Raw genomic sequence first — 16325 nt, forward strand, 5'->3', positions numbered from 1 at the left:
CGATCTCGGCTCACTGCAACCTCCGCCTCCTGGGTTCAGGCAATTCTCCTGCCTCAGCCTCCTGAGTAGCTGGGATTACAGGCATGCGCCACCATGCCCAGCTAATTTTTTGTATTTTTAGTAGAGACGGGGTTTCACTGTGTTGACCAGGATGGTCTTGATCTCTTGACCTCGTGATCCACCCGCCTCGGCCTCCCAAAGTGCTGGGATTACAGGCTTGAGCCACCGCGCCCGGCCACCTTTCAAATGTTAATCAGGTGCTGTAAACAGCAGTCGACCTCTCATTTACAACGGCAAAACACTTTATTTTAGCAACTTTCTTATGTAAGGAAAAAAGAGGATTTTGATGGTTAATGCTACATTTTAAACACATTATCTCCACAGCGACTATCTTAAGAAATAATAGTTTTTGCACTTGTGTCCGCCTTTTTTCTTGAATTGGCCTGTCCTCTAACCAAACTGACCGGCAGGGAGTGCAGAAGTTGGACAAGATAGTCGGCGTATCTCTGTGGCTGGGGTGGAGGGACCGACTTGTCCAAGAAAATATTCTTTTGTTCTGAGTCAGAAGAGGGACGAGAAGGAGGAACACCAGAAATCCCAGAAATCTCTTCACTCCTGGGCACATATGAATGGTCGGAAGTGGATGGGCATGCTGTCTATAGAGGTTGCCTTCTGGATGTATGCTTGGATTTCCTGGGCACTTTTATTCCACATAAATTACCCGTAGTTATGGGAGATGTAGAGCTGCGGTCCGTCCTTGGGAGATTATTCTCTTTCTGTAAGAATATTTGGGATATTGTCAGAGTGGGACTTTCTACTTCTCCTGTGGGAATGGTGATGAGATCTAGATCCCCTCCCTTCACAATGGTACACCCAGGTCTTGTCACTCACAGGACACTGCCTGAACTTGATGTTGTAGTTTCCATTGTCAGTGACATCAGCTGACCTTCTGAGGTCTGGACTGAGACTTGGATTGCCTGAGTCCTGGCAGATGTACCAGTTTTTCTTCAGGCATGATTTTTTTCTAGACAAAATTCTGAACTTGGACACTTTAAGGACTCTGCAGTTTGATGCAGCAGAGTTCAAAGTTTCCATACTGCTGATTTGCTCACAATCTTCTGCCTCCGTTTTTTTCAGAGTTTGCAGAGAATATAAGGATGACCTCAGCTTGCTTCATCCATCCACTGAAGCTACTGTGATGTTGGACAAAGCCAAAGAATCCACAGAATCTTGAGCATGTTGCTCTGGTTTCAAGTCCGACAAAAACCCCAGGGGATTTTCCTACGCCTGTGTCTGATCATTAGCATACCCTGAAGGCCCATGGTCCAGATCCAATTTCTGGAGCCTTCTACTGCTTGCAGGGCCTGGGTGGTTGCCGTGAGCAGAAACACTGTTCGTCTTGTGCCCAGTCCATATCAGGTCAGTAACTTTTACTTGCAAGACTGCTTTAGCTTGTTCTTATTTTCAAACATGCTATCAGATACCCAATGCTGATTGGCTGGAATATCCCTCTCACCGGGCTGCTGCTGAAGATGCTTTTATCACCAAATTTGAGGAAGAACTATGTCATGTAATCTTCGCGCCCACCCCATCCTTCAGGGTCTTCTAGGGATTAACGCTCTGCTCCGTCTTTCCAAAATTCTTCATTGATAAAAATGTTCCTTGCCTGGAGAGACTCAGATTATCCAATTTCTGAGAAAGGGTGTCATCAGCATCACCTGAAAGGCCAGAACACTTGTGGTTCAAAGCAGGGCACAAGAGGAGAGACTGTCTACACTGATCTGCTGACCACCTGCTTTTGTCCATTCAGATACTTTTTCTGGTGTTTCTTGATCAAGCTGATCGAAATGCATAACTGGAAGAATTAGAGGCATGGATGTCTTTACTGAGGCTGCATATTTTTGAGTAATAAATCTGACTTTGGGGAAGAAGAGACATACAACAAGAAGGATTTATGCTAGGCACGAGAAAAGCATGCTTCTGCAGCACACCAGCACTTCCCATCATAGGTCATCTGCACACGGTCAACACTAATATGTTCCAATATGTTCCCACAGATTGCATAGCACTCTGCGTAGACAGGCTCAAAATGGCCACAGCAGAATGGGTGGCCATCCTTCGTAACATACCTTGTCTTTTGGGGACCATTTCACGCTCTAGGCAGCGGAAGAGTTTCATGTGCCAATGGTGACTCTCAGTTTCTGTGCAAACATCAACAAAATTATCTCAGCGTATGCTGAGCATCAGGGTTTGAGCAATTCAGCATGGTGCCTGCCACAGTGAATTTTTTCATCCTGATAAAAATCGACGAGGTTGACCAGCAGCTCTTTATATGTGAACCAGACAAAACAGAATAGCACCAGCACACCCCAGGGCCCGCTCGAGGGCAAGCACTGCAATTTTACCTCCGTTGATCTTCAACCCACGTTGCGCACACACAGCACACAATACTGCTCTAGACAAAAGTTTAACCATGCCTCTTCCGAGTGCTTCTTTCTGCTGCTAAGCACTGACCGCTTGGAATTTTTCTCATCTTCATTCACTGACAATACTATACCTTATTATCATGTGGTGGCAACTGGTTTACAAGCCCTTTATCAGATGTTTCTCTCCAGGGATGTTAATATAAGGACATTTCCTCTGATAAGCAAGCAACAGAGAGCTGGATCTGTTCTGGTCTAAGGCTCAGGGGACCTCGGAGTACTCCTCCCATGCACAGCTGGAATCATTATCTGATAGGGAACATCTCTCATACCTAAAGGCAAATTTGCTCATTTCGGGCTCCATCTCCAAAGGCATAATAATAAAGTCAAAAAGTCAGTTTTTCGGTCACGGGACATCAAACGATGGCTGCTCGCTCGGCATGCTCCATTCCCCGGAGTCTTAGTGAGGGGAGCTGCTGAAATGCCTTCACTTCTTTATCTTGAGCTGTTTTTCCTGGAAGCAGCGGGCTGCCATAGAAAACTCACTGGGTTCTGGAGTCAGAGAGAACTGGGTTCAAATCCCAGTTCTGGTACTTACTAGTTGAGTGAGGTTGGGCAAGCTCTGCAACCTCTCAGAACCTCAACTTCCGTATTTGTGAAATGGATATGACATTAATAATATAGCTGTAGTAAGGATTAGATAAGAGAAACAATGCGAAGCATAGGGCTGGTGTATACTCTGTTTTTTCCTGTTCTATTTTTCTGTTAAACAAGAATCGAACTAGGTCTGGTGTTGCCATCTCTGACAGGCACTAGGATCACCATTCTCATATTTGGAGTATAGCTTGGACAAGACCACATTCTCTCCGTGCCTTTGTACATGTTCCTCAGTCCAGAGTCATGATTCTCAAACTTTATCATTCATCAGAATCACCTGTAAGATTTGCTAAAACTCGCATTTCTGGAACCCACATCTAGAAGTTCTGACTGTAGGTCTGGGGAAGGGTCTGAGAATTTGCATTTCTTTCTTTTCCTTTTTTTTTTTTTTTTGAGACAGAGTCTTGCTCTGTTGCCTTGGCTGGAGTGCAGCGGCATGATCTTGGCTCACTGCAACCTCTGCCTCCCAGGTTCATACGATTCTCCTGCCTCAGCCTCCTGAGTAGCTGGGATTACAGGCACATGCCACGACACCCGGCTAACTTTTTGTTTTTCTGGTAGAGATGGGATTTCACCATGTTAGCCAGGATGGTCTTGATCCCCTGACCTCATGATCCGCCTGCCTCCACCTCCCAAAGTGCTGGGATTACAGGCATGAGCCACCACATCCAGCTGAAAATGGGATCTTGATTCAATTCATTTGTCCTTTTGGATGAAAATGGATGAAGGTCAGTCTTCTGTAATTGCTTCCCACTGACAATGGGGCAGTGGTGGTTCTGTGGGTCTTGGCCTCTTGTTAGCTGTCAGTGCAGGAGGGTGACTGTGAGTCAGTGAAAGTAGTATCTAGCCAGGTCCGAGGGAAATGGGCAGGGTTTCGGCTCCTTCCTGTCCCACTGATGGGCGGTCTAAGGGTCCCCTATAGAATGGTGGCTCTGGAATATTGAGAGGATGATATTCCTTACTGAGAATTGTCTGGAGCTTGGTGGCCTGAAGGTGAGAGGAGAGACAAATTGGGTTGTTAGAATTAGAAGAATGTTAAATCAAGATAAGAAGGTGAGGTCAGCTTCAAAAATTCTGAGGCTGCTGACATGCCCAGGTAACTGGTGGCTATAGTCATGCTTGCTAAGACTTGGGTGCATGGGGCTGAGGTAGCTAAATCTTAAAGTATGAAGTATGTTCAGGTGCAGACTTTAATATACTATGCCTGGAAAATAAATAAATTTAGTATTAAAATGCTTTAATATTACTGCTTGGTCTTTTGGCTAAGATCCAGTGCAAGATGCTTGAATAGCTTGTAATTCCAGCTAATGGAGAGCCTGAGGCTGGGGATCGCTTGAAGCCAGGAATTCAAGACCAGCCTGGGCAACACAAGGAGACGCTGTCCTAGCTACTCAGGAGGCTGAGATGGAAGGATCACTTGATCTCAGGATTTCAGTTCTGTAGTGAGCCATGAGTGCCACAGCCTGGGTGGCAGTGAGATCTTGTCTCTAAAGATAAATACATAAATGAAAATTAAAATATGTTTTAATACGAAATCATTAACATTTTCAGGCATGATTTAGTAGTTTGGATTACTGTCTTAAGTGAAAAAAATCTCATTTCTAATGTTTCCAGGTAAGTGCAGAGATTTTTTAAAGTGACTATATATTGTTTGTTTCTTTTTACTTATACACAATCGGAATTTTAGCCAAAACTACATTGGTAGAAAATGTTGTTATTGAACCAAACTGGGGCCGGCTTGCTGGACACAGTAAGGCCAAAACATCCATGCTGAGGTTTGCAGTGAGAGAAAAGAAGGAGTTTATTTGCAGGGTGCCAAGCAAAGAGAAGTGAGTAGTTTATGCTGCAGACCCAAGCCCCCAGGTGGCTCATAGGTAAAGGTTAAAGGTAGGGAGGCAGAGGTTACAGGCAAATTCATCAATCCATACAGGCTATACATTGGTTTGGCCTGAAAGGGAAGGATATCTTGAAGCCGGGGCTTACAGGTCACAGGTAGGTTCAAAGATTTTTCTGATTTGTGATTGGTTAATGTATTAGTCTGTTCTTGCTCTGCTATCAAGAAATGCCTGAGACTGGGTAACTTATAAGAAAAGAGGTTTCCCTGGCTCATGGTTCCATGAGCTGTACACGTAGCATGGCTGGGGAGGCCTCAGGACACTTACAGTCGCGGTAGAAAATGAAGGGAAGCAGGCACATCTTACATAGCTGGTGCAGGAGCCGGAGAGGGGGGCGGGGAGGCGCTGCCCCATTGCTAAATGAGCTCTCATGAGAACTCACTACTCACTATCACGAGAACAGTACCTAGGCGCTGGTGCTAACCCACTCAGGAGAACTCTGCCCCCATGATCTAATCACCTCCCACCAGGCCCACCTCCAATACCATGAATTACAATTCCACATGACATTTGGTTGGGATACAGATCCAAACCATATAAATTAAGGGTATGCTAAAAATTTGGGATCAGCAGAAAAGGCTGTTAGCACTGGCTTGTGGTGTGACCTCCACCAGCACCCTGAGGAAGAAATTTAGAACAAAGAAGGGGCGTTGGAGTTCAGTCCTCATTTACCCCTTGTCTGAGGTTCACATGTCAGTGGATCTATTAGGTGGGGGGGTCAACGTTTCTGAACAAAACTCAGGGACGTATGTTAAGATGTTTCAAACACCGCATGTTCTCACTCATAGGTGGGTGTTGAACAATGAGAACACATGGACACAGGGAGGGGAACACCACACACTGGGGTCTGTTGGGGGGAAATAGGGGAGGGACAGCGGGGGGTGGGGGATGGGGAGTTGGGGAGAGAGAGCATGGGGAGAAATGCCAGATATAGGTGAAGGGGAGGAAGGCAGCAAATCACACTGCCATGTGTGTACCTATGCAACAATCTTGCATGTTCTTCACATGTACCCCAAAACCTAAAATGCAATAAATAAATAATAAATAAATAAAATATATTTCTGTTGGAAAGCAAACATTCTCATGACTCTAACTTACTTGGTTACTGTTTTAATCTACCGTTACCTTCTTATTAATTTGCTCATTTACTTTTCAGCGTCAGCTAGGTGCCTGGAATTTTCCTTAAAGAAACTCAAGATTTTTCTTCATTTCCATGCTTGAGGGGCCCACAGTCCCCTATGAGGGGTCTCCACTCCGTTTCAATGTCATAAAACAAGGCTTGGTGCATCAGTTTGAATTTAACCAACAGAGGGAGCCAGTTTTAGATGTTTAAAATATTTTGGTCAATGTAATGTTTTAGTTAACGAATTGTTGAAATTTCATAAGGAAATGAAACTCAGTTGTCTGGCTTTTACCAGGTGTTTCTATTTGAGTGTACATAATTGTACCTCACAGCGTGGGTGCTAAACAGTTTCGGCTAAATACCTTCTTGTACTGCTACATGAGGAGGGGAAGTGAAATATGGAACAAATCGTGACTCTGGACAGGAAGTAATAGAAAGGCAAATCAACATGGTTCTTGACCCGGTCCTTTGCACTGTTGTCATGGTTCTACTGGAAATGCTTCACGGCAATGCCTTTGTAGATCATTATTTAGATGTGCAGTAAATATGTTGTCTGATATAGCTCATGCCCCAGCGGAGACTGAATGTTTCTGTTCCCCTGGGGAGAGACCTTGTACCCTGAGTTAATTTGCATGTGAATTCAAGTGGCTAGGAAAGTGGGAGAGCTGCTGACTCAAGTCAAACTTCCCATCTTTGGGCGAGAGGGTTAATATTCCGACAGGCATAGATGTATATATTTTTTTGTGCAATCATAATTGGGAAGTAGAATGGTAAGGGGAGGGTTAAGTGAAAACAAACTTCATTAGGCTGAGCTGGTCTGCAGCCCCACGCGAAGTGGGGCTTGGGACAGGTGCGCTTGGAAGGCAGACCGAATAACTGCAAGCTAGATGCTTGGATAATCTGTATTTCTTTGCGCGGGGAAGTCACAATTTATAAGATTGGGCATTTCTTAAAAAAAGCCTCAAGAGAATAAAAAGCTGGGCTCCTGTCAGCCCTCTGGAGCAGGGGTTATCCTGGAGATGTAGCTCGGCCCTGCAGGGAGCAGCTACTGCCTCTTCTCCAAAGAAAGAGCTCAGAGATGGCTGGAGGGATTCCGTCCACAGGTCACCGGGGACGAGCTTGCAAGCAGTGGTAGTCACAATGGTGTGAAAACTGGCAGCTCTTCCTTGTAGGGGCATCAGCAGGATCAGTGCAGAAAACTCCAGGAAAGGATGACCAGGCTTGGTGGCTCACACCTGTATCCCAGCACTTCAAGAGGCCAAGGTGGACGGATCACTTGAGGTCAGGAATTCAAGCAGCCAACACGGTGAAAATCTGCCTCTACTAAAAATACAAAAATTAGCCCGGCACGGCGGCGGGCCCCTGGAAACCAGCTACTCAGGAGGCTGAGGCAGGAGAATCACTTGAACTTGGAAGCGGGAGGTTGCAGTGAGCCAAGATCTCGCCATTGCACTCCAGCCTGGGTGACCAGCCAGACTCGGCCTCAAAACAAAACAAAAAAAGAAGACTCCAGGAAAGGCTTTGCACTTTCAGTGAGCGGCAAGAGGACGCTTTTTCCTGCGGCTGTGTCCTCTCCCGCTTCTGTGGGCTCCTTCCCCCTTCCTAAAACCTGGCTGCTGTATCTCTCGTCTTTAGAAAAGCCTTCACTAGCGCCCTCGCGTCCCTCCAGGCGACAGACCATGTCTCTGTCCCTCTTTCCAGAAAACCAACTCAGAAGAATTGCCCTGCCTGCACTTCTTTACCTCCCTGCAGCCTACTCGTTATCTGCGGGTGCTTCTGGCGTTACAGAGAACTCTGAATCAACTGCGGAAAGGAAGATGGGGAATTCATTGGCTCAAGTGACAAGAAGTCCACAGGTGGGGCAGGCTCCAGACGTGGGCTCTGGCAATTCTCTTGACTCCGCCCTCCTCTAATGGGGTTGCCCTTATCCTCAGGCTTGTGCCAAGATGGTTTCCACAGAACTAGGGGTCACAGGCAGAAATGACAATAACCGATAGAAGGGCAGAGATCTTGTGTCTCTTTCGAGACCTCCGGCCGGGCACCGTAGCTCATGCCTGTAATCACAGCACTTTGGGAGGCTGAGGCGGGTGGATCACCTGAGGTCAGGAGTTCCAGACCAGTCTGGCAAACATGGAGAAACCCCATCTCTACTAAAAATACAAAAATTAGCCGGGCATCATGGTGCCTGCCTGTAATCTCAGCTACTCAGGAGGCTGAGGCAGGAGAATTGCTTAAACCTGGGAGGTGGAGGTTGCTGTGAGCCAAGATTGCGCCACTGCACTCCAGCCTGGGCAACAGGGCGAGACTCTGTCTCAAAAAAAAAAAAAAAAAGAGAGAGAGAGAGCTCTACAGAAATCCTTCAACAGACATCCCCTCACATCTTGTTGACCAGAATGGCAGGATGGTACCACATGGCCACTGCCAAAGAAAAGTGGATCCCAGTGTTTGGTTTAAGCCAGTTAGGATTTACACTGGAGCTGGCAGTAGGGATTCTTTTTGCAAGGAAAAAGGGATGAACAGATTCTGGGAAGTACCTAACATTGCATATACCTTTTGTTCCCAACACTACATTGAAATGGAACTGCACAAGTCTTCAAATCCAGTGGGCATTTCTTCTTCTTCTTCTTTTTTTTTTTTTTTTTTTTTGAGGCAGAGTCTCAGTCTGTCTCCCAGGCTGGAGTGCAGTGGCACAATCTTGGCTCACTGCAGCCTCTGCCTCCCGGGTTCAAGCAATTCTCTTGCCTCAGCCTCCTGAGTAGCTGGGATTACAGGCACCCACCACCACGCCTGGCTAATTTTTGTATTGTTAGCAGAGACGGGGTTTCTCCATGTTGGTCAGGCTGGTCTCGAACTCCTGACCTCAGGTGATCTGCCCATCTCAGCCTCCCAAAGTGCTGGGATTACAGGCGTGAGCCACCGCGCCTGGCCAGTCACCTTCAATTTTGTTCAAGGGGCAGGGAATAACTAGTTCCATGGAGGGGGTGGTTTGAACAGGTAGCGGAGGAAAAGAATCAAGTGCTTTTCTGATTACATTGCATGCTTCCCTCTTGCTCCATGTACTATTAAAACCCATGATTTCTTCTTCTAGCCGACCTCTGAATGAACTTACGCACCAAGTCCTGCCCTGGGTCTTCTCTCTTTTTCCATTTCATAGCTTTAACTTCTTCTTACGTGGGTGACTTCCAAACGTGTACCTTTAGCCCAAATATTTCCTCTGGGTCCCAGAATCATGACCGATTGCCACCAAGAGCTCTACATGGATATCTAATGGCATCTTCATACGCCCACACTTCCCTGCCCCATCTTCACCACCTGTTTTTTTGCAATTCTTTCCATATAATTTGTTAATTTATAGCATAAAGAGCATAATCTTCCAAACAGTTGCTTAAACCTAAAGGAATCATTTTAGATTTCTCCCTTGTCCTTCCCCGCTGCATTCAGCTCATGACCAAGTCTTGCCAATTCTACCTGAAGAATATGTCCCAAATGCATCCTCTTCCTGCCATCTCTGCGGTCACTCCCCAGTCCAAGGCACCATAATCTTTTGCCTGGACTGCAGTCAGACCTTCCTATCTGGTCTCCCTTCTCCCACTTCCCTCCCTGTTTCGTCTGTTTTCTACATCACAAGAGTTAATTATTATTTTTTTTTTGAGATGGAGTCTCCCTCTGTCGTCCAAGCTGGAGTGCAGTGGCGCAATCTTGGCTCACTGCAACCTCTGCCTCCCAAGTTCAAGAGATTCTCCTGCCTCAGCCTCCCCGAGTAGCCGGGACTCCAGGCTCATGCCACCACGCCCAGCTATCTTTTTTTTGTATTTTTAGTAAAGACGAGGTTTCACCATGTTGGCCAGGCTGGTCTCAAACTCTTGACCTCAGGTGATCCGCTGGCCTTGGCCTCCCAAAGTGCTAGGATTACAGGCATGAGCCATAGTGCCCAGTCATGAGTGGATTTTTAAACATTTAAATCTAATCAGGTATGTCACTGCCCTACTTAAATCTTCTATAATTTTTCTTCATGTAGAATAAACTTCAAACTACTAACCATGACCTACAAAGCCTCCACAGCCTAGCCCCGTCTTCCCCTTTCGTTCCATTGACCTCTCTCTCTTGCTCACTCAGCTGCAACTGCTTTTGCTGGACTGTCCCAGTTTCTTGCCTACTTTCTGTTCTCCCTGCCTAGAATATTCTTCTACTGACTCTAGAAGCCTGGGTCTTTCTCAACCTTCAGATCTCAGCTCAAATATCACCTTCTTGAGGAGGCTTTTTCTGAGCAAGCGTTCTTTCCTCTTTTCTTTTTTTCTTAGAGACAGCGCTCTGCTCTGTCACCCTGGCTGGAGTTCAGCACACCATCATAGCTCATCGCATCCTTGAAGCCCCAGGCCTCCTACCTCAGCTTCCCAAGTAGCTGGGGCTACAGGTGCACACCATCATGCCTGGCTAATTTTTCTTATATTTTTGTAGAGACGGCACCTTGCTATGGTGTCCAGGCTGGTGGTGAACTCCTGGCCTCAAGTGATCTCCCTGTCTTTGGCTTCCCAAAATGCTGACATTACAGGCATAAGCCAGCTTGTCTGGCCCTGAGCACTCTTTCTAAAGCAGGTTCTCCTGCACCCTCTGTTACTCTCTATCTGATCACTATATTTCTTTTGTCCATTGCACTAGTCAAACATTTAAATTATCTTACTACTTGTTTAATTATTTTATTGTCTATCTTTTTTACCACAATATAAATTTCATTGAGATAGGGACCTTTCCGTCCTATTCACACAAGTATTCTTGGCACCTAGAATAGTATCTGGCAGATAGTAGGTGCTCAATAAATACTCAGTGACCAAATGAATGAAAGGGGCAATATCCAACCACGTGTAAGAGTCCTCTGGAGGAACCATGTAGGCCAAGTTAGGCGAGCCCAGAGTGAAACCACAAAAAGCTTGTTCAGGGAGAGGATGTTGCTTCAAAGTGTGGTTTCCTCCAACTGAGTGAGCCACTGCCCTGCACTACGATGTTACCTGGGAAGAGAAGGACAGGGGAATGTTCAGGGTCAGGGGAAGCTAGATGTTAACAGAGATTCATTTTGTTTTCTTTTGAGTTAGAAGATAAAAGATAAGAAAACTTCTCAAGGCGTGGGCAGCCCGTCTCCAAGAAAATCCTGCTAGAATGGCAAGAAGGGCAATACTTTAAGCATGTCACCCTTTGATGGCCATACAGAGTGACAATCCATTCCATGCAGAGGACCCAGGTGGAGACCTTCCTCCTTGTGATCAGAGCATGTACCTACACTGGAGCCCTCAAGACCTCCAAAGGCTGAACATGTCTAGTGTACACCCAACTAATAGAAGATCCAAGGTGACTTGGATGAGGTGCTGTGAGTCACAGAAGCAATGAGAAATTTGGGGATATCATAGTGTGTTTGTAACCCACATTCCCTCCTTCACAAGCAAATTCAAATTGTAAATAGCAATAGATGCCAAGGACCATTTGATCAATGTGCTATGATGGAAAACACATGGGCTTTGGGGGTCAGACACCTGGGCTCAGATTTAATCTCTGTAACGTATAGCGTAATGATCTCGGGAAATTTGTTTAACCTCTCTGAACCTTAATCTACATCTATGACAAAATTACCCTTTTGGAAAGCTGTTTGGATTCTGTGGTTTGAGACGTGGAAAGTACCCAACAAATAGTGGTATGATCATTAAGGTGGCAGATTTTTGGCTTTCAGCTCAGCATGCTAAGACACTTCATAGGCATAATAAAATGCAAATTCTGCCTCACTGTTCTCTCCCTATCTCTGTAAACCTTAGAGGATTTGAGCTTTGTAAAGAAACCAAATAGTTTAAAAGAAAATGTTTAATTTCAAGTGAATTTTGGTAAAGGTTGATATCCAATGTGTCAGTTTGAGTTGGGCTTTGTTACTCAATGCAGCAGGAATCCTAATACCACATATAATGCAACGCTGGACCATGGCGGCAGCCCTCTCACGGATGGTTGCTGTTATGACTGTTGCCTGGGCCCATGAAGTCCACGAAGATCCTACCACCAGCCTCACGGGGGGCATTCCTGAAACTCAGTCCAACTGTCCTTAAAATATTTGCTATTGGTTCTATCCATAGAGTACACCTGTTTCTACTTCCCTGTCTTATTCATCAAGTCAGCCATTGATCCATTCATTATGTCCCAAACTCGGAAAAAGAGTTTCCCGCTAGTGAAATCATCAGATAACAAGAGACACAGGGGTTCTTCAATATCCCCAAAAGAGCCTTCAGTCGAAGCCAACGGGGAGTGAGACGGGGGATCTGGCGTTGGTGCTCTATGAGGGAAGCCTTGCTCTGTCCCTGCGGTTAGCATTCTCTTACCTTTGGACAGTGCTTAGCCAGGCTGTTCCTGTCTGTTGTTGACAGCTAATGGTCTTTTACAGGCCTGAGCTGATTCATGTCCTGCCTGACCCTGACTGATTCTCACATCAGCCTCCTGGACTCGTCTGTCCTTGGCCTAACTTTAACTATTCAGTAACAGCTGCTGCCTCCTTCTCAGCCCCAAGCTGGGCCTGGCTTCCAGCTGGCTTGGTGAGAACAGGCCTCCAGCGGGGCTGGAAGATAGATTCTGTGTGTCTTTGCAGAGGAGTGTTTTCCCTGATAGCATATCCCCTTGGAGTGGCAGAGAGTTACTTTTCTGCAATCCCTGCCATTCGCAGAAGAGTTGTCTGTGATCTGCGCTCGCTATTGCCAGAGAAGGCCGGAGAAGCAGGGTTTATCACATAAGGAAAGTGGCCTTGGATGTGAATCACCCTCATCCGGCAGCGAACCAAAAACACCACTCATTCTGCCTCTCCTGAGAACCAGAGCCATGGAATTACAAACTGCATTAATGTGCTAGAAAAATACCCCAGCAGAGGCTTCAGGGCAGGGAGTGACTGGGGTCAGCCCCATGTCGTGAGTCAGGTCTCAGTCGGCAAGGCTGAAGTCTCTTCTTTCAGCAGGCTGTGGGTCCAGTAATGCTGGGAATGTGCCTCCATGGTGTCAAGAAGGTGGGGCGAGGGACTCAGGGAGGAGTGAGTGCTCCTGGGCCTGGGACTGAGCATTCCAGGTGGCCCGGTGCCATTCTCAGGACTGGAGATAGTTCTACTTGCAGGAGTGGAGCCAGGGTACAAGGATCACGGTCAGGTCAGACGGGGGAGGGCTGTTTGCTTGAAGCAACCTGATGCCACGTGGCCAGGGTGGGGAGCCGAAATCACCCCCAAAACAAGCAGCGTAAGCAGAATGGAAGAAAGTGTGAGGAATGGCCGCAGAGGCTGGTTCCACAGGAAGGTTGTGGACAGCAAATCTGTGAGGGGTTTCCTCCCCGGTGGGGCTGGTGTGACTCTGGGGACGGGTGTGAGGGTTTAAAGTAGCTGCACAGGGCACAGCTGGAAGGTTGAGCCTGGAACCCGGTGGCAGGGGACTCCCTCAGTTTCCTAGGGCTGTGGCAGCGTAGGGTTGGTCCAATTCCTGGCATAGCCTGCTGCTCTGACTGCAAAACTGTCTTCTATGGGTCTGTAGGATTTTTTTTATGGTGAAAAGATATGCATATATTTAGAATTAGCCAGCTGGACTCAGTTTAGATGATCCCAATTTTGTTGGCAATATCCAAAGCAACGTGATCAGGAGCCAGGGGAACATATGCCTTCTTCTCTCCATCAGGCTGAATTAGGGTGTCGACTGTGGCCACATCAATGTCACAGAGCTTCTGCACAGCCTGTTTGATCTGGTGCTTGTTGGCTTTAACATCCACAATGAACACAAGTGTGTTGTTGTCTTCTATCTTCTTCATGGCAGACTCTGTGGTCAAGCTTGTTTCTCCTGGGGGCGCTCTTCCGAGGATATTTGGGCTGCCTCCGGAGTCGCAGTGTCTTGGGCCGCCGGAAGGTGGGTGACGTGCGGATCTTCTTTTTTTTGTGGCTGTGGACACCTTTCAACACTGCCTTCTTGGCCTTTAAAGCCTTCGCTTTGGCTTCGGCTTCAGAAGGGGCAGGAGCTTCCTTCTTCGCTTTTGGCACCATCTTGCCGATTTTTTTTTCTTTTTTTTCAAGATGGAGTCTTACTCTGTTTCCCACGCTGGAGTGCAATGGCGCAATCTCGACTCACCGCAACCTCCGCCTCCTCAGTTCAGGCAGTTCTCCTGCCTCAGCCTCCTGAGTAGCTGGGACTACAGGTGCATGCCACCATGCCCAGCTAATTTTTGTATTTTTAGTAGAAACAGGGTTTCACCGTGTTGGCCAGGATGGTCTCGATCTCTTGACCTCATGATCCACCCGCCTCAGCCTCCCAAAGTGCTGGGATTAGAGGCGTGAGCCACCGCACCAGGCCTGATTTTTTTTTATTTCCGTGATCTGTGATAATGAGGTGTGGACTATTCTCATCCCAAACGTACCTATGAAATTTGCAAGCCTATATAAACAACCACCCCGACGTTTTAGGTGCTTTTCTCAGGTCCAAGATGAAGGCTTTGGTGTCTCACCCATGCTGAGCTCTGGGCTGTCACAAGATGCACACTTGCTCGATTGTAGGGAGTCTCCGTCCTCCTTCTCAAGATCAGCTACGGCCCTGCAATCTCCTGATCCACAAGTTAGGGGGCGATCGTTGCTGTCTGTCTTCGTCTTTTCTTTATATCGATCCGTGATGCCCTTCTCAAATATTTTTTGTCATGCCATCTAATCGTTTTGTTGTCTACCAGCAGAAAATAAAACCTTAAATGTTTTTTAAATGTGATTTTGTGTGTGTGTGTGAACAGAGGAAATCAGAGAGAGCTGTGATAAACTTGAGAAAGACAACAACATTTTGAGGAATATCTGACCATTGGCTGAATTTGAACAATAATAATGTGATGGAAATAGCAGCCAAGAGGGCTCCAGTCCTATCTGAGCCTCCAGTTAACAGCATGACCCCTGAAATCACTCAGCCTCCCTGGGCCCCATCTGTCAAATGAAATAGTGACTAGGTCACGGCTTCTCAAGTTGTATCATGCACACAAATTACTGGGCTTTGTTAAAATGCAGATTCTGATTCAGGGGGTCTGAGATCTGTCCTGAGACTCCGCATCCCAGATAATGCTGTTGCTGCTGGTCAGACTTGCCTAGCAAGGGCTTAGAGGACCTCCAAGTAGTTCTCAATCCTAGACATACATCAGTATCTCCTTGGGAGTTCTAAAAGTACCAAGACAAAACACACTTGCCCAGGTCCTACTTCCAGACAGAAGGATATCAGAAGGATATAATTGGTTTGGGATGGGATCCAGGCATCATTCTCTTTATGGAAGTTCTGACCAGGCACCGTGGCTCAAGCCCGTAATCCCAGCACTTTGGGAGGCCAAGGTGGGTGGATCACCTGAGGTCAGGAGTTCGAGACCAGCTTGGCCAACACGGTAAAACCCCATCTCTACTAAAAATACGAACATTTGCTGGGTGTGGTGGTGTGCACCTACAATCCCAGCTACTCGGGGGGCTGAGGCAGGAGAATTGCTTGAGCCCGGGAGGCAGAGGTTGAAGTGAGCTGAGATTGCACCACTGCACTCCAGCCTGGGTGACAGAGCAAGACTCCGTCTCCAAAAAAAAGAAAGTTCTTCAGGTGATTTTAACATGCTGTCCAAGGTTGAATATTACTATGCTGAGCTCTAGGAGTCTATGAACACATGTAAATGCACATACACATGTATGCATACATATACATATGTGCATATATGTGTATGAATGTGTACATACATACACACATGAAAAATGAGTGTTTAATTTTTTTTCAGAGAATGTAGAAAATTAGAATCTGCTCTCTTTTGGCTTTTGATGTGTGGGGAGGGAGGGCAGAGAAGGATCAGAGGAAAGGACAAAATTACTGTCCAGCCATAAAGGACACAAGGGTGACAACGCCAGCCACTTGCCCTGCTTGTAAACCACCCAGTGTCCAGATGGCAGAGCTCCTGAGACAGGCTGACACAGAGCTTGTCAACCAAATGGGGTCTGTCACACCTTGGGCTGCCTGGTCTGACCAGGATTTTAAACTAAAACCCTTTCTGTTTTTATTTATATTTTTATTTTTTTGAGATGGAGTCTCACTCTGTTGCCCAGGCTGGAGTGCGGGCATGATCTCAGCTCACTGCAACCTGCCTGGGCCTCCCAAAGTGCCTGGATTACAGGCGTGAGCCCCTGCCCCGGCCCCCTTTCTGTTTTAAACCTAATAGCTAGCACTGTAAACCAGTCGG

The 16325-nt window shown here is 46.8% G+C and overlaps 1 long non-coding RNA gene across 1 annotated transcript in view; it reads right to left on the minus strand.

Moving 5' to 3' along the window:
* Positions 1-284: 284 nt before the first annotated feature.
* LOC116564963 overlaps positions 285-16325 on the minus strand; it is a 129439-nt gene continuing 113398 nt past the window's right edge. The window contains exons 3-4 of the long non-coding RNA XR_004275174.1: positions 2130-2201; positions 285-1918 (exon numbers count right to left, since the gene is read on the minus strand). This is a non-coding gene — a long non-coding RNA (uncharacterized LOC116564963). The remainder of the gene's footprint in view (positions 1919-2129; positions 2202-16325) is intronic.

Source organism: Sapajus apella, unplaced genomic scaffold (assembly GCF_009761245.1).
Source record: "Sapajus apella isolate SASKATOON/1434 unplaced genomic scaffold, GSC_monkey_1.0 scaffold38, whole genome shotgun sequence".
In the NCBI taxonomy this organism is placed as follows: Eukaryota; Metazoa; Chordata; class Mammalia; order Primates; family Cebidae; genus Sapajus; species Sapajus apella.